Genomic DNA, 23571 nt, shown 5'->3' on the forward strand with positions numbered 1-23571 from the left:
CAACTTAAAGGCGCGCAGGATCGCAGCCGGTGCGGGATAGGATAGGACGGTAACGAATAATTACATAGTCCACCATGACCCAGAGGTTTCTCGCAAAGGATACAACCGCTAGCGGGTCACGGTGTTATTCTTGCGCGGTTAACGGAGCGGCAACCCGTCTATTTATACAGCGAGAACGAATTTATTCGCGGACAGGCTGACATCTCCGGAGACCCGGGGGAGCCGCTGCTCGGAAGAGCTCCGCCGCCTGGACAGGAGCCCTGGGCTACTCCGCGGTAAGATCCAGCTCGCCTCCCCGTTGGCGAGAGGGGGAAACCGCGTTCATATAGCTAGGGGGCAGGTAAGCGAGAAACGGGCACGCCAGTAAGACCTCGGGAGCAGGAGGCCTGATCCGGAGTGGACGGCCGGGGGCCAGGGCAACCATTCCCTTCTTTTCCCCCACGCCTCAGGCAGGAGGTTGGGGCCAGGTCGGGACCCAAAATGTGCCACCACGTTTCCCTCCTTTGTCTTTGCCGAGCAAGAGAAAGGACGAGGAGGCGGCACAGGCAGCGGTAGCAGCAGCAGGAGGGACGCAGCCAGAGAAGGAACCCGAGTGAAAGAGGGTTTCTGGAAGGGAATAAAAGAAACCATTAACTATTTACCCCTAAAAATTTCCCGGCCCGTTGCTCTTTCTCTCCCACGAGCTCCAGGTGAGGCAGACAAGCCGAAGGGACGCGATTGCCCGCTTGCAGAACCCCTGCGGCGGGGCCGGCCTAAAGCGAGGCGAGTGAAAACGAGGGCTCTCCTTTCCGGCTGCCTGAAAAGACAGAGGACTTTCAAGGAACGGCTTGCTTGAAAAGCGCCCCATCCTCGGATGCCCCGCAGCTCTCAATCCGCAGGGCGAGGCCGACGCCGGGCGTCGCTTTTCAAGTACTGGCGCGATCCTTCCTGGACGTGGGATGCTTTAGCAGCAGAGCGAGTGTGCCTGGATCGTGCTCGCTCCGGCGAATGGGTGCGATCGTGCCACCAGGACTCTTTTGGGGCAGGTTGCTTCACTCGGATTGCCCCGCCTTTCTCGATATGTGCCCATATTTTTATTTGTTTATTTTGTCTCTATCAAAAAACCGCCTGCTTTATTTTGTAATGTGCCTGGTCCCCTAGCAACAAAGGCAACGAAGCGACTAAGTTTTGCACCAGTTTTCAAAAGGAGGCCTGCCCTGTGGTATATCCCAGCATTGGGCTGGTCGCTCATCCTAACTCACAAATTGATCTCTGGCTCAATTAAAAGCTTTGAATTATAACCACATCGACTTGCAAATAACTTATGTCAATGGGTCCCGTTTCAAAGTGCCTCGCAGCCGGCCTCACTGGGTTTCCTGGGGTTGAGGGCAATCCATTTGGAAGCAATTTATTCCCTTTAGCTTCAATGGCAATTAACTTCAAAATAATGCTTCAATCCTTAGCACTTTTAGGACGCCTTCCTAAAAATGTTACATTTATTAAGTTCCATTTAAATCTAAGGCATTACTACTAAATAATATGTTTAGAATGTATGGATCCAGTTAGGAAGTAGGCCCCAGTGTTGCCCAGTGAATAAATTTTGACATACACGTATTCATTGTCAGGTCCTATCGCCTCTGTTCTACCACATAAGAACATTAGTAATTGACCAGAACAGGAACACCTCCTGAAATAGAAACAAGGATCACTGACCTCACAATCCTAAACATGTTTACTTGAAAGCAACTCCCATTAACCTTTGTGGCATTTACTTCTGAGTAAGTAACTACATACAGGCTAAGGCTGCAAAACTGTACATATTTACTTAGAAGCAAGCCTAACATCAATAATTTTATCTCTCTGTGTATCTACTTCTGAGTAATCTTAAAAAGGATTGAGTTACATGGGATTTTCCAGAGAAGGTATAATACTTCATAGGTAAAGAAACCAGATGATACTTTCCAGCTCTATAGCCATGCTTCGAATCCTACATTTCTACAGAAACAAAACTGCATGTTATTCTTGTTTCACAGTGAGAGAACAAAGAGGATCCTTCGAATTTCTTGTTTGAAGAGCTGAAGTTTAGCAAGGTAATGTGGACTTGTCAGTCTATGCAGATCAGACCTTAAACCTCCTAGCTCCTTATCACATCCCTGGAGGGCTACCAGATCTGAAATGGTTTCTGAAAGCAGTGTGTGCAAGCAGTCAGTTTACTCTCATTGTTTCAGTCTTAGTGCTAAGATGCTAATGGCACCTTAGGGAATTTAGAGGGTCAAGCCAAGTTACACTGTGCTTGTGGTGGCCGTTTGTTTTTCTTCTGCTTGTGACTGTGACTTTCTGCTCTTGGTAAATAGGTAATTGTTTAGCATTTGTGTGGTTGTTCACTGCAGACAAACCAAATGTACAAAGCAACTGGCAGCCCCATCAGGTTTACTGATTTTTAGCAAGACTAGTAATTACATAATTCCATGGAAATCAGGGGGAAAACTGAAGCAGGTAGTTGTGTGTGCATTAAGTGCTGTCAAATCACTTCCTATTTTTGGTCACTCTATGAATTAACATCCTGTTGTTAGCAGCCTTGCTCAGGTCTTACAGACTGTGGCTTCCTTTATTGAGTCAATCTCATGTTCAGTTTTCCTTTTTTCCTGCTGCCTTCAAATTTCCTAGCATTATTGTGTTTACCAGTGATTCTTGTGTTCTCATAATGTGCCAAAGTACAATAGCCTCAGTTTAGTAATTTTAACTTCCAAGGAAAGTTCGGGCTTGATTTTATTTATTTACTTATGATATTTATGCCCTGCCTCATGCCATCATCTCTAAGTGGCTTACAAAGGTTAAAAAAACAATAAAAACCACAATAAAAGTCTTGTGAATAAAATATAACAATTAAAAAAGGAATTAAAATCACATTAAAATAACCCCACTCACCCCCCCCCCAACCAGCAGCTGTAGAGCTGGTTTCCAGGGAGGCTACCAAATGCCTGGGTGCCTAAACCCATAAAGGGTAGGTGCATGGTGAATCTCTGAGAGAAGACTATTCTAGAGACTGGGGGCAATCACAAAAAAGGTCTCCCAAGTGCCTCTGCCCCTTAGCGGCAGTGGCGTACTGCCAGGTGACCCCTTTCAGTCATGTGGGGGAAAGTGCTGGGCACTGACCGGGTCCCTGTGCCTGGCCTCTCCTGCAGCATGATGCCTTGACTGGCGCCCAGCAGCTCCCCCTGTGCTGGGGTGCCACTCACTGTTGCCCATGGCTGGGCTCAGCCACACAGCCGGAAGGCCTCTCCCCTGTGGAGGATTGCGCCGGAGGTTGGGTCCAGCTGCACGGTAAAGAGATCTCTCTCATAAGAACTTAAGAATATAAGAACAAGCCAGCTGGATCAGACCAGAGTCCATCTAGTCCAGCTCTCTGCTACTCGCAGTGGCCCACCAGGTGCCTTTTGGATCTTACATGCAGGATGTGAAAGCAATGGCCGCCTGCTGCTGCTGCTGCTGAGCACCTGGTCTGTTAAGGCATTTGCAATCTCAGATCAAGGAGGATCAAGGTTGGTAGCCATAGATCGACTTCTTCTCCATAAATCTGTCCAAGCCCTTTTTAAAGCTATCCAGGTTAGTGGCCATCACTACCTCCTGTGGCAGCATATTCCAAACACCAATCACACGTTGCATGAAGAAATGTTTCCTTTTATTAGTCCTTATTCTTCCCACCAGCATTTTCAATGTATGCCCCCTGGTTCTAGTATTGTGAGAAAGAGAGAAAAATGTCTCTCTGTCGACATTTTCTACCCCATGCATAATTTTATAACTTCAATCATATCCCCCCTCAGACGTCTCCTCTCCAAACTAAAAAGTCCCAAACGCTGCAGCCTCTCTTCATAAGGAAGGTGCTCCAGTCCCTCAATCATCCTTGGTGGGGAACTTTGTCAAAAGCCTTTGGGAAATCCAAATATACAATGTCCACTGTTCCCCCTTATCCACATGCCTGTTTACACCCTCAAAGAACTCTAGTCAGTTTGTAAGACAGGACTTGCCTCTGCAAAAGCCATGCTGACTCTTGGTAAATAGTCTATGGTATCAAAAGTCATTGAGAGATCAAGGAGAATCAAAGAGAATTCCCCTAGTCTTTCTCCTGATAAAGGTCATTCGTCAGAGCATCCAGAGCTATTTCATGTTGTAAGAATGCCTGAAACCAGATTGGTATGCATCCAGAAAACCAGTTTCTTCCAAGTAAGCTGCAGTTCAGCTGCTACCACCAGGACCTTGCCCCAAATTGGCCACCAGGCAATAATTTTCCAGCATCATAGCATCCAAAAAAGACCCCTTCAAAAAGGGGCAGACCACTGCCTCTTTCAAAAGCAATTGCACTACCCCTTCCATCAAAGAACCCACTGGCCCATCCCTGCCCCGTTGGTAGCTTTTATCAGCCAGCATGGACAAGAGCCCAGGGGACTGGTAGACCTAGAACCCACTGATCTGTTTTTTGGTGATGCACGGTTTCCATAAATCTTTTCTCCAACACCGCATTTCAAATGTATTAACGTAATTAGTGCTTTTAAAAAGCCAGACGATCACATCAATGAAGAAACTCTGGCCATTCCATGAATGAGTAATTTGTGTTGCAGTGCATAGAATGTTGAATTTAGAGATGCAGGAAAAGTCCCTGGTCAGCCACGAGACTCTTTAGATGAGCCTGGTGTGGGGTGGGGGACATGAGGTCTACAGGGTGAGCTGTCAGTGTGACATTCTTGATGGGGGAAGGGGTAATGAAAAGATAGAAGGACGTATAGATAAACCTTTCACATAATTCAGAGAGGGAATGTAAGATATCACACATTCTGGAGATGAGATGCAACACAGGAGTTGAGCGTCAACATTCTGTTACCTTGCACAAGGGACAGTGCTACTGGAGCCCATTAAAAAGCATCCCTTGTTTTTAAACTACATTGGATATGCATGTTAGACATTTAAAGGCCATTTTAGGAAAGACCAAACCTTACATACAGAGTGTTTTTATTTAGGCTGACTTGAATATATAAAAAGCTGGGATATGCATTTGAAAACAAACAAATAGGGATGTGATCCTTTTATGGGATGTGATGGCTGCCCTTGATTGTAGGTTGGTTGCCAACAGGCCTGGGGAGAAATGTTCTGTCCCTTTTTAGAATGGTTTAATAAGATGTTATTTAGTCAGTAACATTATTTAGGTTTATGCTACAAAAAATTTCAACAGCCCGTTTCTGCATATTAAAGGACAGGATGTTTTTCTCCAGATCTGTGGGCAGCCATAATTTCAGTACAGACACTGGGAATCATGGTAGGCCACAGTGCAACTTGTGAATATTGCATCTACACAAAGTGAAATTGGTTAGACCCAAACATTTTGTTGGCCTAAAAACTGCTGTGTGTGAACTGAGAGGAACCCCTCCTCCGATCCTTAGCAATGTGGCAGGACATCCTAAGTATGTGATTTGTACCCCAGCATCTTTTGCAAGGGATCCAAGGGACAGCTGTTAAATTCTGCACTGCTTCATTGGTATCTTAAGTAATTATGTAGCAGCTCTGTTTGTTACACAACAAAAAACTTTATTTTCTCAGACTTCTGTGGAGGAAATAGCCAGAACAAAGATTCTTAACCTTTTATGAACTTCTATCCTCCAAGTAGGCAACACTGTCATCAAACACCCCCAAGCAAAAAATAAGGCATGAAAAACAGCTGGGGGGCATTGCCCTAAGTGAGGAGCAAATGTTGCGGTTTTATTTTGACTTGTTGTTTGCCATATTTTGAGGGCCTGGGTGAAACTTTAGAGTTGGGAGATATTATCTTGGGAGATATGCAATGTAGAAAAATCTGTCCTTCTTTGGCTCTGAGAACCCTTTGCAAGTAAGAAGATAGTATTTAATAAAACCCTGAGTGCCCCATTGTCCCATCCACAAGTTTTAAATCCTTTGACTTATAGATCTGTTCTGGGAGGGAGAGGGCTGTACAGCTCTGGTTAGAGATCACATGACCAAAATCCAGAGAAATTTTGTTTGATGTTGTGTACATAAATCCTATCATTTATATGAGATTTAGATATGCTGAACTATTCCATACATTGTATTCTATCACTGCAATCCTCAATTAAAAAAAATTAGTTGCCCTGGGACCTGTACTGAATTCATGTGGAATAAATAGTTTGAAATCTGCAGTTGGAGAATTGACAAGTGTCATTAGGATGAAATTTCCAGATCTGAGTCCTGATTAATCTGGGTGAAGTCTGATGAGAATGCAAAGGCAATGGTCTTAACAAAATGATTCTCAGTAGTAGCCACAGTGAAGGCGTTTGTATGTGAGACGGTTGCTGGGTTAAATTTATTTGGTAGTGGAATGGAGTGGAAGATCCAGACAGACTGCTCCAAAGTTTGAAATGACAGTCCAGAGAGCAGAGCCGCAAAGCCACCTGTGTCCTCTCTGCCACTCAAATTTATAGAGTGCCACATTTTAATAAAAAACACACACTTTCCCACTTTGGTACCTTAAGAGATTGCTAGCAAGACACAGTAATGTTGCTATAAATTTCATTCCGAGCACCCTTGCAAGTAATAACTCAAACCCCAGTATTTTGGATTCCTGTTTATTTTGATGGCTGCATTCCAGAAAGAAAAGGAAAGAGAACCACCACCCCATTGCTATTAACCTTATGGTTTCAATAAAAGCCAGCACAAACTGGAGCACAAACACTTGAAGAAAGAAGGGTAGAAATCTAAAATGCCTGTCAAAGGGGTATCAGGGCAGGGAAATGAGTGAGGCTGGCTAAGGCCATTTCCGCATGGGTGGAAGTAGTGGCTGGCCACCGGCGTAATTTATGCTGGTGGAGCCTTGGGACCGATCACACGGTCCCGTGCGGATGGTCCAGAAACCGCCATGGGCGGCAAGGGTGGCTCCACATGGAGCTGCCTCCAGTTTGTTTTGTTACCTACCTTTTCTCCCTGTGAAGCTCTGGACGGAGGAAGGAACACACCCACACTGCCCTCCGACCCCTGGGGCAGTGTGGGCTTGTCCCTCCTGCCCTTTGGAGCTTCGCAGGGAGAAAAGGTAGGTGAACAAAACAAACCGGCAGCACCTAAAAGTGGCGCCCTCACAACAGCACACTTTGCATGGCGCCGGTGGGAAGATGCTGCTTTCCAAAAGACTCACTCATCGAGCAAGTCAAGAAAGCAGCGTTTTCCCACCTTTTCGGGGTGGGGAAGGCACGGTGCTGCTGTGCTGCAGTGTTGCAGGGACGATGTTTTTCCATTCCTAAGGCTCTGTTGTTGGCCCATGAAGAAACGACCTTAGATGCAAGGACTGTAGCAGATGGTGCGTGCATGCAGAATGAAACTTGAAACTTGTTAACATAGTTATTAGTAATCTGTTAATATATGAAAATCTTTAAATCTAGCCATTATCCTGGTGCCTTGCTATCTTGGTAGACTTCAAGAAGGTCAGGTGGAAAGGAGACAGAAAAGAAGGAGTGACTCAACAGATTGGCTGAGACCTTCCACAGTTGCTAGAGTTAAACAATGACTTTGACTTCCAGGGGGAGTGCATTGATTGGTCTGCCTTTTCAAAGTATTGTTTACCAATCATGTTGTTGGTTGGGGCCTAACTACAAATTATGTTTTCTTCATGTCCTTCTCGGGTCCCAGTGATTGGATGTGTATAGTGTGATTCCATGTTTGGGATACAATTCCCAGGCAAGTTTGGATCTATTCCTACCAGGACCATGGTATTCAGAGACAAGGGGTTATACACAGGTTTCCTTAATGGGGCAAATAGTGTCAGCAAAGATTGACACAGTAGACTGACAGCCATGGCAGGTGTGATGCTGAAGATGTCAATAATCTGAAATCTCTGGATGTATTTAATTTTCCTTAAAAGCAGTCTCCTGTGTCTCTTTTCCATCTTGTCCTTGTGAACAACTATGTCCAAACTAGACATTTCTTTCTATTTACATTTATTACATGCTCCTTACCATAGTCTCAGGGCGGGTTACAATAAAACATACAACATTAAAATCATGACAGTAAAATACAATAAAACTCCATTCTAAAAACCCTATTCTAAAAACACAATAAAACCCCATTCTAAAAACCCAGACAAAATGTAAAATCCCCCACACCCATCCAACCACCCAAAGGGAGGGGCGCAGGGACATCTTAGGGCCCCCCTCTCAGCTGGGAAAGTCAGCTAAATGCCCAGGTGAAGAAGATGGTCTTCGCCAGGTGCTGAAACTCCAAGAGAATAGGCACCTGGCACTCCACAGTGTGGGGACTGTGTAGGCACGTGGCATTCCACAGTGTAGGCACTCCACACTGTGGAGAAGGCCTTCTGGGCTGCCCCACCCCTTGGATGGGGGCAGGACACCCAGGTGGGCCTCCCTTTCCAATCTTAGTGAAACGAACAGACTGAGTCCAGGCAAAGTAACTTCAAACAGTTCTTTAATCACTGGCTGAGATAGATTCGAAAGCAAGACAGGATAACTCTGGCTCCCCAGAGTTACAGCAGGAATATAAAAGCAGAAACACTCCTTCTCAGGTAAGAAAAACAAGGCATATTCTCACAGTACAAAATTCATAAGAGATAGCAAACAGACTTGGATATTATGTCCCAGCCAGAACTCCGGGCAACCAGCCAACAACAGATTTAGGCGCAAACCTGGACTGGGAACCAAGGCCAAAGCATACAATGCACACAGTTACACAACAAGCACTTGACACTTAGCTCCTGGACAGAAATTTATGGGCCAAAGCGCTCACTTAGGTATCCAGGACCAAAGCCATGTAGAACTTCATAGGTTAGCACCAGCACTTTGAATTGGACCCAATAGCTAAATGGAAGCCAGTTCAGACTCCTCAGAATAAGGGTGATGTGATCCTGGTATACCAGCTTGAGCTTCTGAACTACCCTCAAAGGCATCCCCATGTATACTTTATTAAAATAATCACCGCCCTGAGCCCCCGGGTGGTATAGAAGTTTAATCCTCCTCCTCCTCCTCCTCCTGGTGTTACTGGAAACATTTTCTTAGAACTCATGGAAAGTGAAGCACAACTTTTGACTGATAGGTGTTCACATATGTGGACTGCTTCACAGCTGTGCCACGGTTTGATTTCAGCTTGGTAGATAGGGATTGTTTCCAATTCCCTGCTCCAGTTGTACTTTGGCTCAGTGGAACTTACACTAGTAGGTGGTTGAGGGAGTCCTCCACTGTCTGCTTACCAGTGCTCTAGCAAGGGGGAAGTGGAAGGCTCCCCAGATTGTACAATTTCACTGAGGGCTGTTGGTATTTTATAAATCATGGAGATTATATGACAAACTAGAGCACAAAGTTTGCTGAAAAAATGAAATGACATCCCTGAATGTTCAGGAGGGATGGTGCTTGGTAAATTGTTGAACAGAATTATTTGCATGTGGGCCAGAAGATCAGTATGAACAGTCTATTTGAATTAATTGTGTTTGATTACACAGATTACCAGCCTGAGACTCCTGTATGATCGTTAACCTCCTACAGGGTTGGAAGTGGATACTATGAGTACATCAACCTAATCCTTTGCATATTTGTATGGAAATGTGCCAGCAAGGTAAGTAAGATTTATTTGAAACTGTGCATAGGATCACAGCATTAGAATGTTTAAACAGTCATTCTTCTTCCTAGAAATCCCTTGGAACTGAAGTTCTATGAGGACGGATGCCGAACCAAATTCCTGGCATCCTCACAAAAATACATTTAATAATAATAGTATATCTATCTTTGACAGGTATTGTAGTCCTGGGACACTTCAGCAAATTATTTGTACTGGTGGGTGTTTGGCTTATAGTCTCAGTTTGCCCCAATGTTGTTTCACAGAGTACATGCAACTGGACCAAGCAAGGTGATAATATGCCACAGCTGGGCAAACTGGGATTGTTAAGCATGGACTGTTGTTGATGCATGTCAAGCCTCCTGATGTGTTTAACGAAAGAGACAGCATTCAAATGTAGATTGTGCCCAATTGGTCTTTTTATTTGATGAGCATAAGAGACATGACATGAACTAGCCTTTGAACTTTGGTGGTGGAAGGAGCTGTCAAGTTGCAGCCGACTTACGCCAGCACCATCGGGTTTTCAAGGCAAGAGAGGTTCACAGGCAGCTTGCCATTGCCTTCCTTTCCCTAGCAATCCTGGACTTCCCTGGTGGTCTCCCATCCAAATACTAGCCAGCGCTGACCCTGTTTAGCTGGCATCTAATGAGACTAGGCCAGTCTGGCCTATCTGGGTCAGGGCTTCTACATTTTACTTAAACATCAGTTGTTATTTTTAGTGATGCCCCTGTGGCAATATCAACATCTGCTCCTACTTTAAGTTACAGTGTGCATTTGATATTCTTTTCTTATTCTGCTGTCTCAAATCTTCCATTTAATATTGTTTTATAAATGGACAGCCAGTTCTGTTTTCACTCTGAATTGTTAGGAAATCCAACTCCTTTTTTTAAAAAAAGGAACAGGTTAAGTTGCCTATATAACTACTTTTAGCTATGCTCAACTAGAAGATGTAGGAGAAGGCTGGACTGGTTTAGTGTAATTTATGTTCTCGGAATAAAACTCAATTTAATCGAAAGACTACATCTAACAGAATCAATCTGAGTGAACCAGAACACAACATATCAGAGCTGGGTTCCAAAGAAGAGTTTGAATATATATATAAAAAAAGGGGGGGGGGCAATGCTAAGAAGAAGAAAGGGTGCGACCAGGGATTAAGCACCTGAACTGAAGGCCCCTAAACAAAACTGAAGGTCACAGATAATGTTGCAGAATTTTGGAAAAGGTTAAAATGAAACTGTGATTTATACTCAGAGGCCAGTGGTTACGTAACCCCTATGTTGAGGTTACAGTTACACTAGTGAAGAAGATAAGAGAAGATATTTCTGGAAAACAGTTGATTTTTTAATATTTTAGAGGGCCTGCTGTGATGCAGAAAGCTTTCAGTACAAAAGAAACATCTGAGAAATGTAAGTTTCACAGTGAAGATGATTTCAAGGATCTATAACACAGTTTAAATTGATGAACCAGAGCTTCACCAATGAGTGGTTAATATCTCCTTTCTTAATAAATCTGCTTTTGACTGGTATTCAAGATTCAAAGTTGGAAAATGACTTGTCAAAAAATATTGAGCTCAGTTTAAACAAAGCAGGTTGGAAGGTGCCAAGCACCAATAATTGCCACAACTAGGCCCAGTATAATAATCATGCTGATACTGTAATCACAGTGACCCAGAATATAAAAAGTACAGACAATGCAGTAAAGGACTCTTTGTCTGTGTCTCAATCTAAAGCAATTGAACCAATGTATTAAAATGGTACAATTTTTTTCTGCCCAAGAGGGAAGAATGCCTATGGTATTGGGGCAAGTTACCGGAAAGTAATATAGGGAAAGTGTAATACCGGAAGGTATTATACTGGATATTATTATGGAAGGTATAATACTATTATGGAAGGTATAATACTGGAAGGTATTATATTATATGCCTACTTTTATTTTATTTATTTTTTATTTTTATTTATTTGATTTTTATACCCCCCCATCCCCGAAGGTGTTTTTATTTTATTTTATTTTACTTCCATATAAACCTGCCTGTTTACTAAGATCATCCAGGGAGGGGCTACAATATCTTTCCATCTCATCTGTACATTGGATAGAGAGTTGGGAGAGAGCCTTCTTGGTGGTGGCACCCCAGACTTTGGAACTCCTAAGGAAGAATGGTGTGCTCTTTCCTTGCTCTCCTTCCATTATCAGGTGAAGGTGTTTTTATTTTAAACAGCTGTTAACATCAATATTTTAATAAGCAGCAATTTATGTTTTATAGGTGTATTTTATTGTAAGCTTGATTTTTTTAGCGGTATGGTATGATTTTATTGCATTTGGTTTTCTTTTTGTTGGTCCTATTGTTTCCTTAGTGCTATTGTTATTGTATTATACTGTATTTTGTAAACTGCCTTGAATATGACCATAGAAAGCTGGGGTATAAATAATTTTAATAAATAATAAGATAAACATAGGCAACCAAAGGCCTCCTGAGGTTCTACGATAACATTAAGTGCACACAACAAATTGATCTTTTGTGTTCTGCAGCAGAGATTAGTTATTGCCATACATTAATGTTATGGTGGTAATGGAAAGTGCGGTGAAGTCACAGCTGACTTATGGTGACTCCTTAGGGTCGTCAAGGCAAAAGATATTCATAGGTGGTTTGCCATTGCCTGCCTATGTGAAATGAACCAGTGATTCCTTGATAGTCTTCCATCCAAGTAGACCCCAGGGCTGACTCTTCCTTGCTTCTGAAATCTGATGAGTTCAGGCCATCCTGGGCCATTTTGGTCAGAGCACATTAGTATGATAATCATCCTGAAACATCTTGTTAAAAAAATCTGACTGAGCAATGTATCATGTGTTTGCAATCCATCTTTTCATGGCATAGTGCACTGCATGTTTTGATATTTGATGATGGCACTTGATTTACTGAACAAGAATTCAAAAATGTTGCCAGTGTCTGTAACTTTCAACATGTTGTATCAAAACCAAATATAGTTGAATGGTCTGGTTGCAAATGAGGTAAGCATCTGTCAGAAGGCTCCAACAGCAAATACTTAAATTCAACAAAAGACAGCGACATTACAGAACATTGGGGAAACAAGAGCTATGGATTTTCTTCTTTATCTAATACTTCAAAATTCAAAGTAATATGCTCAGTATTCACTGGAAGTTTCATGTCAAGGTAGTAACTAAATCCAGTCCTGCTTAGTTTCAGTAAGGTTGCTAAATAATTGTGCTTTTCACCCATAGCCCTACAACAGAACAAAAAACAAGGGTGTCGATATCATCCTATGGAACATCCCTCAGACTTTAAAATGAATTAATGAAGAGACTGAGAAAAGGCCATATAAACCTACCAGACTGCACCAAGACTGGCTGAAGATTGCTAATATATGTACATCCTATGCTTTGTTTTATAATTTGATATTAATTTTCTTGATTATATATCTGTTATTTTTATTTTAAATTAGAGATATTGTGAAGTCCTTTAAGAAAGACAGTTCATATTCTGTCAGAGAACCAGTTCTAGAGAAGCCCGTACTAGTTTATAACTAGTACTACCTGTCATTTAAAATTTCTGAATACAGTTTAACTACCTATAGGCCACTGGATATGAGAGAGGACATAACACGTGTATCCTGCAGAAAGAAACTGGGCAACCACAGCAGCAAGTAATGTGGTTTATATACAGATATGAAACTCCTGCCTCATTCTACTGTAATTGGTTAAAAATAAATCAGAAACACAAAGGTTAATCGCATGGCAGAGGAACAAACAATACACTTCCCTACTCATAACAGTATCTTTCTATTCTCTGATTAGGAATCTCCAGGAGACTCAAGTTTCAAATGAGGTTAAAAGTTTTATGATTTGTTTAACCAATGCATGTAAACCCAAGGGCTATTTCTGACCTGCAGAATATTCTTGGCACACAAAGGGAAGGAATGTGTAAACAGACAATGACATGGTCTCCTCTGTTACATTGGCCAGGAGATAGTAAATGGTTCTGGAGTTAACTGATTGAGAAGCATACATTTTAATGAATGTTGTGAAAGGTGCTGTCAGCGCTGTATGTGGGCATAAGATGGGCTTGATGATAGACACATCCTACACCATATGCCTCATGTACTTCTCATGGTAATAACATGATATTAAGACATAACAAAAACAATGTCATGAATTAATGTGATGTTAACTTTATTGGAAAGAGGAGCCAAATGCCCACTAACACATGAAGAATATATATGAAGTGACTTCCAAAATGCTGCCTCTCCCCACAAACCTTACCTTCATTATATGATACCTCACACTGGCAAAGCAGTTTATGGGAAAGTAGTAAGACAAGACCCATCCTAGAATGGGGATATATCGTAGACCACTGGAATTTTTTTCATTCCTTCCCTTCAATTGTTGGACAACTTTCAACATAGCTACTAGCTGCCTCCCAAATATGTTCTGTTCCTTGGCTGATATGTAGATGCTAGTTAATGAAAAAACCCACAAGCACCACATTTGTATGGGTGATCAGAACTATCACAACAGTGCAACATATTTCTGAACTGGGTGGATTTCTAGTGGGGTATGTGATTGCTGAGGTATCCCAAATATCAAACAGGAAATATTATTATTGTAGACTACTCTTTAGAAATGTAATCATGCTAGGCCAGTTTTTAAGTTTGATGTCCTTTTAAAAACTCATGTTTTCCCAGATGCCCAGTTTGTCTTTCTATTACCTTGCATCCTGGAATATACAACCTGGCTCCACATGGTAGAGTGACTAGATGTGTTCTGGATAAGAGTCTTCTGAAAAACTAGCTCCCCGTTTGTTACTGGGAAATAGGTCATGAGCTTAATTAGCAGGTGTATGGGCAACTCCAATATTAATAATGAAATACCTAGATTATTTTATTTGCAGTTTCTGGATACAAATCTACTATCTAAATATTGCAACCATTGTTAATAATTCCATATCTTTGGAAGTGACTATTATTCTGATGCCTCTCAGTGTCTTACATGTGAGCTCCCAAAAGGCACCTGGTGGGCCACTGCGAGTAGCAGAGAGCTGGACTAGATGGACTTTGGTCTGATCCAGCTGGCTTGTTCTTATATTCTTATGTCTTTAATTTTATTTTAAAGTGGGTGTCTCTGTGTGTGGTTTTAATCAGGGCCAGATTACTAGGATAGGAGAATGAGCCACCTTTTAAAGATCAGGGTAAATAGGATGGACACATTCATTTATTCCCCCTGTTCAAACAGGTGCTGAGAGGGCTTTATTTTAAACAAAAACTGATCACACCTATGGACTAGGAGAACTAAATTTTGCACAACGTGATGCTTTATTTTGCTCCACATGGATGATCAGGTTCAACAGTTTCCCTCAACTTGGCTCCAATATTAGAAGAAAGGTGGGCTGGGAGAAAAAAAAATGCTGAAATCAGCCAAGCACAGCATGGTAAGGTGGCATGTGCAGGTAGGGTTTGCTCATCTTGTCCATGCACTCCTTCTTTAATACGTATAATCCTTCCCACACCCTGCTGGCTTTCCACATGAACCTGACAAGTACTCTCTTTATCCAGAAGAATTCCATCCCCTCCCTCCAATCAGCACTTTAGACCTTGGTTAAGATCACTCTGAACATTTGATCCCAGTTGGATCGGGAAAAATTACAGGCAAAAATGTGTTATCCATAAGCAAATGGAGACAAAATGTAAGTGTAATAGCTAGGTAATAACTGAACCAATACTGACCATAAAGAATCCAAATAAAAGATTTCAAAATTAAAATAAAATACATGTAAAAAGAAAACAAAAACAAAACTATATGTGCAGCCTGTGGATAAGAAAAATAATTGAAAATGTTTTTCTAAAATAGAATATAAGAACTTGTGTACAGATAGGTAATCGGTCCCAGTTTTTTTTTGCCTTGCTAAACATACCATGCAATTACAGTTCAGTAGTAATTTTGTTAAATTTTTCTTTGTAATCTAGGATTTCTTTGTAATCTACGACTCCTTGTTTCCCTCCATCACTTCTGGCTGCAATTGCAAAGCTGTGGTTAGGATAAAAGTGAACAGGGTGGCCATAAATCAGCCCGATCCAAGTTCCTTAACCTTTCATATTAACCTCCTGCACTGACTTGTGCAAAGTGCTCTGCTCTGATGCTTTAAATCATTCTGCAATGAGTTTACCAGCTTTTGCACAATGAAATGCAGCACTCTTTATTGCTACTTTTTTTTCTTCTGGAATCTCCCAGAAAAACCATGCAGTAGAAACTGTAATACTGGGATTTTTGACGATTAACTAACTTGCACATTTTCTAAAGGGATCTGGAAGGGCAATTTATGCATGTGAGAAGCAGGAGGAGTTTAGTTAATGCTGATATATAAAGGAAAACCTGTGGACTCTAGCTCACCAATAGATCTTTCTTGGGAAATAATGGAGCCAGGAGTTAAATCAATTTGAGGGCTTAAAATAACAACCCATTTATATACATGCATTTGTAGTCATCACCTTATTCCACTGACACCCTGACAATAATTTTTTTAAAGACATGGGAGCCTTGGTCTTTTCTTCTGTTTAACCAGATGGCATGAGTGGTATTGTGATCTCTCTTACACTGTAGTAATTCCACTGTTGAAGGAAGTTATGCCAGTGTCAAAAGGGTATGAAGGATGAATCATAGCTTCACCCCCTAAGAGTAATTTGAATGGCTGATTCCTCTACACTTACTAAGTTACCATAGTAATTTGTCCTTAAGTGCTTAGAGACACTGTTGTGTTGTACTGTTCTCCACCCTGGGGATTGCCAAGGGAATATTTAAATAGACGCGGGGGTCAAGACAAGGTGATTCACACTCCCCACTCCTGTTTAACTTGGCATTTGAAGAAAGTCATCAGAACCAGATTAGAGCTTTTGATGTTCATGTTCCTCTGAATGGCAGCCGCAAGCCTCTTGCAGATGCTGATGATACAAATTTAACAGCTGAACATTTGAACACATTGGAGTAGACCTCGAAGTTGAACTTGCAGAACAACAAAAATAGACTGAAATTTATTGGGCCCACATTCCACCACTCATTGGTATTTGGAGGAATCTAGACATTAAAAATCAATAAACTGTCAGTTGTCTCATGAGGTGGCCTGAATCTTCATAGCTACTGCAACATTTATCCCAGGCAGATCAGTTGGTTTCATCAGTTTTGCTCTCTGCAAGAAGACTTTTCCCTTTAACTTTTCATGCTCACTTTTTTATTAGAACTATCTGAAATATCAAAAAACAACACGCAAGCTTTTCAGTTTCTCAGAACTTTTTTTCAGGCTAGGTATCACAAACTGTAGAATAGGGGAGCCTCTGAAATGCCCTGAAACATCTCTTCTCGCCTTTGAACATCTATCTTGATGAGGAGGTTTAGAAAATCAGGAATTTGTTTGATTCTTTTGTGATAATTTTGATTGGTCCTTATGAAAAAGGTATTTATTGTTTTAGGGATTTTTCTATGGACCAACATAGGTGCATTCTCTGCTTGCTTGCACCAGAGGCTGATCCATCTAGACCAGGGGTCTGCAACCTGTGGCTCTCCAGATGTTCATGGACTACAATTTCCATCAGCCCCTGCCAGCATGAACATCTGGAGAGCCACAGGTTGCAGACCCCTGGTCTAGACTGTGATATAAGATCCATCTAGACTGTGATATAATAGAGAGCTGCTTCAGTTGAATGCTCAGTAATTCCCTCTTGCAATTGGTGGCACTCTGTGTGGATGTTTCAGCTCGTGTCATCAATCAGAATAGTGATGATAGAATTATCAGAGGTCAATTTTGGTATTTACAAATCATAACCAAAGTTATCTCTTTGTCGTCCCCCCCACCCCCCGCAGATGTATCTCCAACTACAATGTACAGCAGTGAAGCCAACAACCAAGATTATACTTCAAAAAACCTAGGGTACATATTTTAACCAAATCTGAAAGCATAATGATGGTGAAACAGAAAGGGAAGTCTTGGAATAAGTAGCTTACAGTGAAATCCTGGGGAAGGGATCCCTCAGGAGGTATCCTGATCCCTGGGCCACTGTAAATGCCACTTAGGAGGTGACACGGTTGCACTGTTCCTAGTCATGCTGCAATTAAGTCACTACCCCTTACGATTGCACTGCCTACACACTGTTTTCTTGACCACAGTTTTTTAAAAAGTCAGTTTGATCTATAGCCCAGTTGAGTCAGAATAATAGAACTTAAGACTCTCTTTATATGAACCTAAGGACTGTGGTCACTACTACTTCTGTTATTGTTCTTATGTCGCTGGTGCTAGTCTACCTCAGAAACTAGAACTGCAGCTTTCCTATTTTTAAGCACAAGTTGCAAGACAGCAAGGTCATGTGGAATAGTTAGTTAATGGAAAAATACTAGAGTTGTGAAAGAATTCTATTTGGTATAAAACCAAATGCAGAACACTTAAGGGAATAAACTGATGCAATTGACACATTCTCAATTGTATGTCCATAACTAGGAGAACTAGGATTTTTTAACTTTAGCAAAATGATAGGTAAAATTCTCAGGACTCCAAATATTTATGCATACTCACAGACTACAGACACTTTTTACATTGCATATTTATGGAATATGAAGATGGGGCATAATTTTAATGCATATTTAATATTGATATTACAAGAATCAGCAACAAAAACTGTCATTGCACATTCTTCTGGCCTTTCAAGTTCTCATCCTGCAAATCTTAAGGGACAAATTCCAATAGTATTGAGTCACTAGTGATGGTATGTAAAAAACAAACATATCCCAAGACTGTGCATAGTGACACCCAGGCGTGACCAATTCAGCATCAACCAAAAGCTAGTAAAAAATAAACCAAGGCCCTTTCCTTGCAGACCCTGTCGGATTAACCCCCTGGGGATGGCAAAGCATGTGCGTCCCAGGGAATACGCCATCCGCACAGGGTGCAGCTGCTTTGCAGCGATGCCACCCTCCGCATGCACCGAGTGAGATGCTTGGCCGCCGTTTTCCTACCTGCAGCTTCCCGAGGCAAAAGGTTTCTACCGAGGAAAAATGGCGGACTTTTGGCTCTACTGCATCAAACGACGCTTGAAGCGGCTTTCGAAAAGCGCCTCGAGCTCCCTCCGCCCATGTCCAGTTGACCTACCTGCTCTGCGGCCCTCGACGCGCGTCGCCCGAGGCCTGAGAGACCGTATGTAAGCGATGCAGCGCCAGAGGGCAGAAGGCGTGTCCCCTGGCACTCAGCGGCGATGCGGAGGAGCCGCCAGAGCAACGGTAAAGGTCGACTGGGCGGCAACAACGCAGCAGCGTCCATCGCGAGAAACGATCCCAGAGGGGTTAGATTACGGCGGCGTCGTAATGTCGCATGAACCAACTACGGCCCGTTGAGGAAACGGCCCAAGTAATGATTGGCTCAAAAACAATGCATTTCAAATTTGTGATTGCATTTATATTCCTAATGTATCTTGTTTGTACGTCTTCACATTTTGGTTCATTGTTTGAATGGGAACCAAAATATACAGTGCTTTTAAGGAGATTTTCAAGACCCACCATATACTTAATGGTTGCCTAAATCTGCCTTGAGGTATGGGTGCCATTTGGCATCTGTAAGCAGTTCTGCTGGAAATGACAAGACTGCCATGTGCTGAAAGTGGAGTAGACTCAGAAAGTTTAGGGACTGTCAAATAATAACTTTAACTGAACACAAAACTAAACTTCCCAACAGGCAAACCAAAGCCTGTTCTACATTTTTAAAGCAAAAACTCCAACGTAAGAATTTAATTTCATTGACATAGGACTGGCACATAGCGCCACCCTGCAATCATGCACCTGCAGCCCTATATTGTTACCAGAGCAATGAGACAAGTGTGATGCAATTTACAGACTTTGACCAATAATGGAGCTATAACTATGTTATTCAGTTTTTGATGGAATCTTAAGGTTTCTCTGGCTTGAAAAAGGTCCATGGGACACATTTTGTATGAACAGGAATTTGCCACAAGGTCTGTTGAGCTTAGCATTACCTTTTCTGGTTTGAATGGCAGGTATAGTTTGTATAGGCTCTGGAAGATTTTTCCAGCGCACACACTATATGAAGTTGTTAAATTGCAGAAGTGAACTGGATATTCCAGGCCTGTATATCTAGCAATTCATAAATCTGGAACTGATCCTTGGAGGTGTCAAATACTTTCAGTTCCCACTGAAGCCATTGGAGTCTGGCATCTGGTACTTTGCAAGTTTGGGCCAACAACTGCATTGTGAAGCTTATTACAGTATTTCCTGTACCGATATGTGAAGTACTGGTTTTGCTTGGAAGAACTGTGGAATAATAATAATAATAGTCCAATATGATTAGTTAATCTGCAGTGCAAGTATGGTTTGAACAATAAAGTTCTGTTTTTTTCAGTGTCCGTAATTCAGACATTCAAAGCATAAGAATCTTTTATCTTTAAGAATGCAAACTGTTTCCTCCTTGGTGGTATTCACATGATCACCACCCAGTTTAGTTAAGAAATCTTACATAGTCTCATTAATATACAGATGTTAATGAAAAACATATCTTAAAATGCAGATTGAGGATTTTAATTATTGATCAGGACAGAATCAAGGTATTGCAATTTGAATGTTCATGAGGGAAAAAACCCTCAAGGTTTCAAATCTATATAGCACCAGGTGCAATCCAGGAAAAGCAAGGAACACCTAAATGTCATCAGTTTAGACTCTTGATGCACCTAACATCCAGTAGATTACACCAATCCCTTAGACTGCATATAATTCAAACCCTAAAGGGTAATTCATAGGATGTGTAGCTTACCTTACAATAAGGCCGGAGTTGTAACACTACTTTAAAACCATTGGTAATGAAACTACAAAGCCTTAAAAATTCAATTTTTAAAAATTGTCAAGCTATTTAACTTTATACTATTTACAAAGGAAACTATTTGTTAAATTAACTAAATTAATTAAAGTATAAAAAATAGGACCCCTGGCTACCAAAAGCAAGCCAAAATTGATCAGAAAAAGGGTTGATATATACTAACATGCTGTATTGGTTACTTTATATCATGGAGCCCCAACTTTTTTGAGCCTGTGAGCACATCTGGAATTTTCTGAGAGGGTGGGGGTGAGTCACCTCAAACTGACTTGTGCAGGACATAGTGCCCCCTTCCTTTCTTTGCAAAGATCTGCAGACGGGGAGTAGAGAGAAATAAAAAAGCTTGAGGGGGAGAGAGTGAGCAAAATAGATTGGAAAATTAAGAGAAAACATGAAGAGGAAATGGAGCCACAACTCTGGATGCTTACCAGTCCTGCTGATCCTCCAGTGACCATGGCTATTTGTGTGTGTGTGTGTGTGTGTGTGTGTGTGTGTGTGTGTGTGTGTGTGTGTGTAAAGTGCAGCTGACTTATGAGTACCCCTGGTGGGGGTTTCAAGGCAAGTGATTAAACAGAGATGGCTTGTCATTGCCTTTCCTTGAAGAGTCCTCCTTAGAGGTCTCCCTTCCAAGTCAGTTTAGCTTCCAAGATCTGAAGAGATCAGACTAAACTATACCATTCTACATCCAATTGTTGCTATTACAGCTGTGGAGATTCTTTCATTTGTATGAGGACAGGTCATAACAAACCCTACATTACAATAATCTTGCCCACTTTCTGAAAAGCTTGGTGGATGCCATGAAAACTATGGGAAGGCACTTTGATGCCCATTGGCACCATGTTTAGGAAACCCTGTTTTACAATCCTGGATTTCTTAGATCAGCTTTGTATGTTCACTGTTCGGCTTCTTTGTCTCTCTACAAAGTGTATCAGCTAGATAAAGTGGGATGCATTCATTTTCTAAAATACTTTGGCTCCAAGTTTAACAAAAATGCTGTCATTAGGTCTAGAAAGCATGTTACATCTGTTCCTCATTATTATGCCTTACTGCATTTCTCAGCAGTGTGCTTTATGGCTGCTTTACAACAGATTGCAAGTGTATTTTCAGGAGCACCACACTGCTGCTTTGATTTGACGAACACCGAAGAAGCTAGGCCCAAATACTGGTCTGTAGCTTGACTGCACATGTCTTCCCTTGATGTTCCTTAGTTAAAAATAGTGTCTTGCTACTTGCTAAACACAGAATGATTTCAGATTATGTGATTTGATCCCAGAATATAATCCTGAAACATGGGGAAAAAAAGATACCTACCATACAGCTTGACATAGTGGGGAATGCCCAGTGGGAAGTCCCCTAGACCTAAGTACTAGGCTTGTCTGATTTTGTCAGATCTCAGAAGCTAAACAAGGTCAGCCCTGGTTAATAATTGGATGGGAGACCACCAAGGAAGTCCAGTGTTGTTATGAAAAGGCAGCTAATGGCAAACCATCTCTGAATGTCTCTCACTTGGAAAACCTTAAGGAGTCATCATAAACTGGCTGAGACTTAACAACAACAACAAAAGAGGGTGGGGAATAACTACGCTAAGACAGAAGCCCCAAATGTAAACATGTGAAAGTACTCTTAATTTACTGCTGTTGAAATGGTAAATAGCAATAGGTGAGTGGTAATGTGAAGAATAATAGTTTTTTTTGCTGTACCTAAAAGAAAATTAATCACTGTTGCATTTGCAAACTTGAAATAATCATTAAATCACTGCTGAGTCTCTCAAATCTTGTGTTTTCTCCTTTCTTTATACTATAAAGCACACTGATTCAGACCCCAGTGACTTTGTTTTTTCAAGATGAAGGGTCAGAGGCTTCAAATGAGCTCTAACTATAAAGGCTAGTAGGAAAAAAAAATCTTTGTGCTCTGTGGTGAAAGTTGCAAAGTTTTAGTCTGCTTCCCATGGTCCGTTTGTGTGTACAAATGGATGTGCCTGACTCTAGATTTTCATGATGCCTAGCAAGGTTCTCAATAAGAAGTTTGCATGGGATCTTTGTTCTTCTGATTAAGACTACAGTGCAGCTGTTTCATGCATTCTGTGGCAAAGGGCGCTGAAACAGAATTTGAAAGCAGATACCCAGACAAAAAATGAAAAGAGTTTTGTGAGATTTGCAAAAAGGGGGGAAGTTAGGGTTTATACAAGACCTTTGTTCTTGTGGTAGAATGTCTACCAGTGAAGTCTACACTACTTTTGAGATGTCTTCTCTATATTATCAACATTTTTATTATTATCCAGTTTTCTTATTTTGTTGCTGAGAACCTGTGTCTGACAATATTCATGGGATTATGTATATGTTTCTGTATTCACTGGGGCCCCTTCTGCACATGCAGAATAATGCACTTTCAATCCACTTTCAATGCACTTTGCAGCTGGATTTTACTGTGCGGAATAGCAGAATTCACTTGCAAACAATTGTGAAATGGATTGAAAGTGCATTATTCTGCATGTGCGAAAGGGGCCATAGACCATACACCCACAAATTGTACCAAGATGATACAGTATTTCAGATGCTTGTTGGGGAACAATTGCATTTGTGAGTCATCCATATAGATTTAATCTTATATACTTGTGCTTGCACTGGCAGGATCATATTGGAAATCATATTTCATAACTCTGTATTGGTAGACTCAGCAATATGAACGGGGAATTCTACACTTTCCTGTTCTTATACAACAAATCAATTTCATTTTATCATGTAGCTTCCATCTAGAAGGAAGGTTTGAATGGAGACTGATGTTTATTCATCCCCCTCAGTATGCAAGCAAGTCAAGGTAAGTATGTGAAAAATGGTAATCTGCCAGTCACTATGGTTTAGGTTGTCAGGTCAGAATTTCAAACAGATGACAAATGTGGAATGCAGGTGAATGTGGTGTTTTAAAGGTTTTAATGGTAGAGGGCATCCATAGTCCCCACTCTCATCTCAATAGCGCCGTTTCATGCGGCCTCCTGTACCAATGCCTCCACGCCCGGAGAATTCCGCCCGTGATGGAAGGCGAAAACTGCGAATGCATCTGCGGCGATGCACGCCCAGCAGAGAGCACGACTTAAGCAGAGCAGAGGCTCGCACAGAACGCCTCTT

General features: G+C 41.6%; 1 long non-coding RNA gene across 2 annotated transcripts; it reads left to right on the forward strand.

The window, feature by feature from the left end:
• LOC125427192 lies at nt 1-23242 on the forward strand. Of its 2 annotated transcripts, none has more exons than XR_007243649.1 (4): nt 1-275; nt 2013-2069; nt 9464-9576; nt 23192-23242. It is a non-coding gene; the product is annotated as an uncharacterized LOC125427192 (long non-coding RNA). The 2 variants fall into 2 exon arrangements; XR_007243650.1 differs by lacking the exon at nt 23192-23242 and adding an exon at nt 12814-12939.
• Nucleotides 23243-23571: the final 329 nt, after the last annotated feature.

This window comes from Sphaerodactylus townsendi, linkage group LG02, assembly GCF_021028975.2.
Source record: "Sphaerodactylus townsendi isolate TG3544 linkage group LG02, MPM_Stown_v2.3, whole genome shotgun sequence".
Lineage (NCBI taxonomy): Eukaryota > Metazoa > Chordata > Lepidosauria > Squamata > Sphaerodactylidae > Sphaerodactylus > Sphaerodactylus townsendi.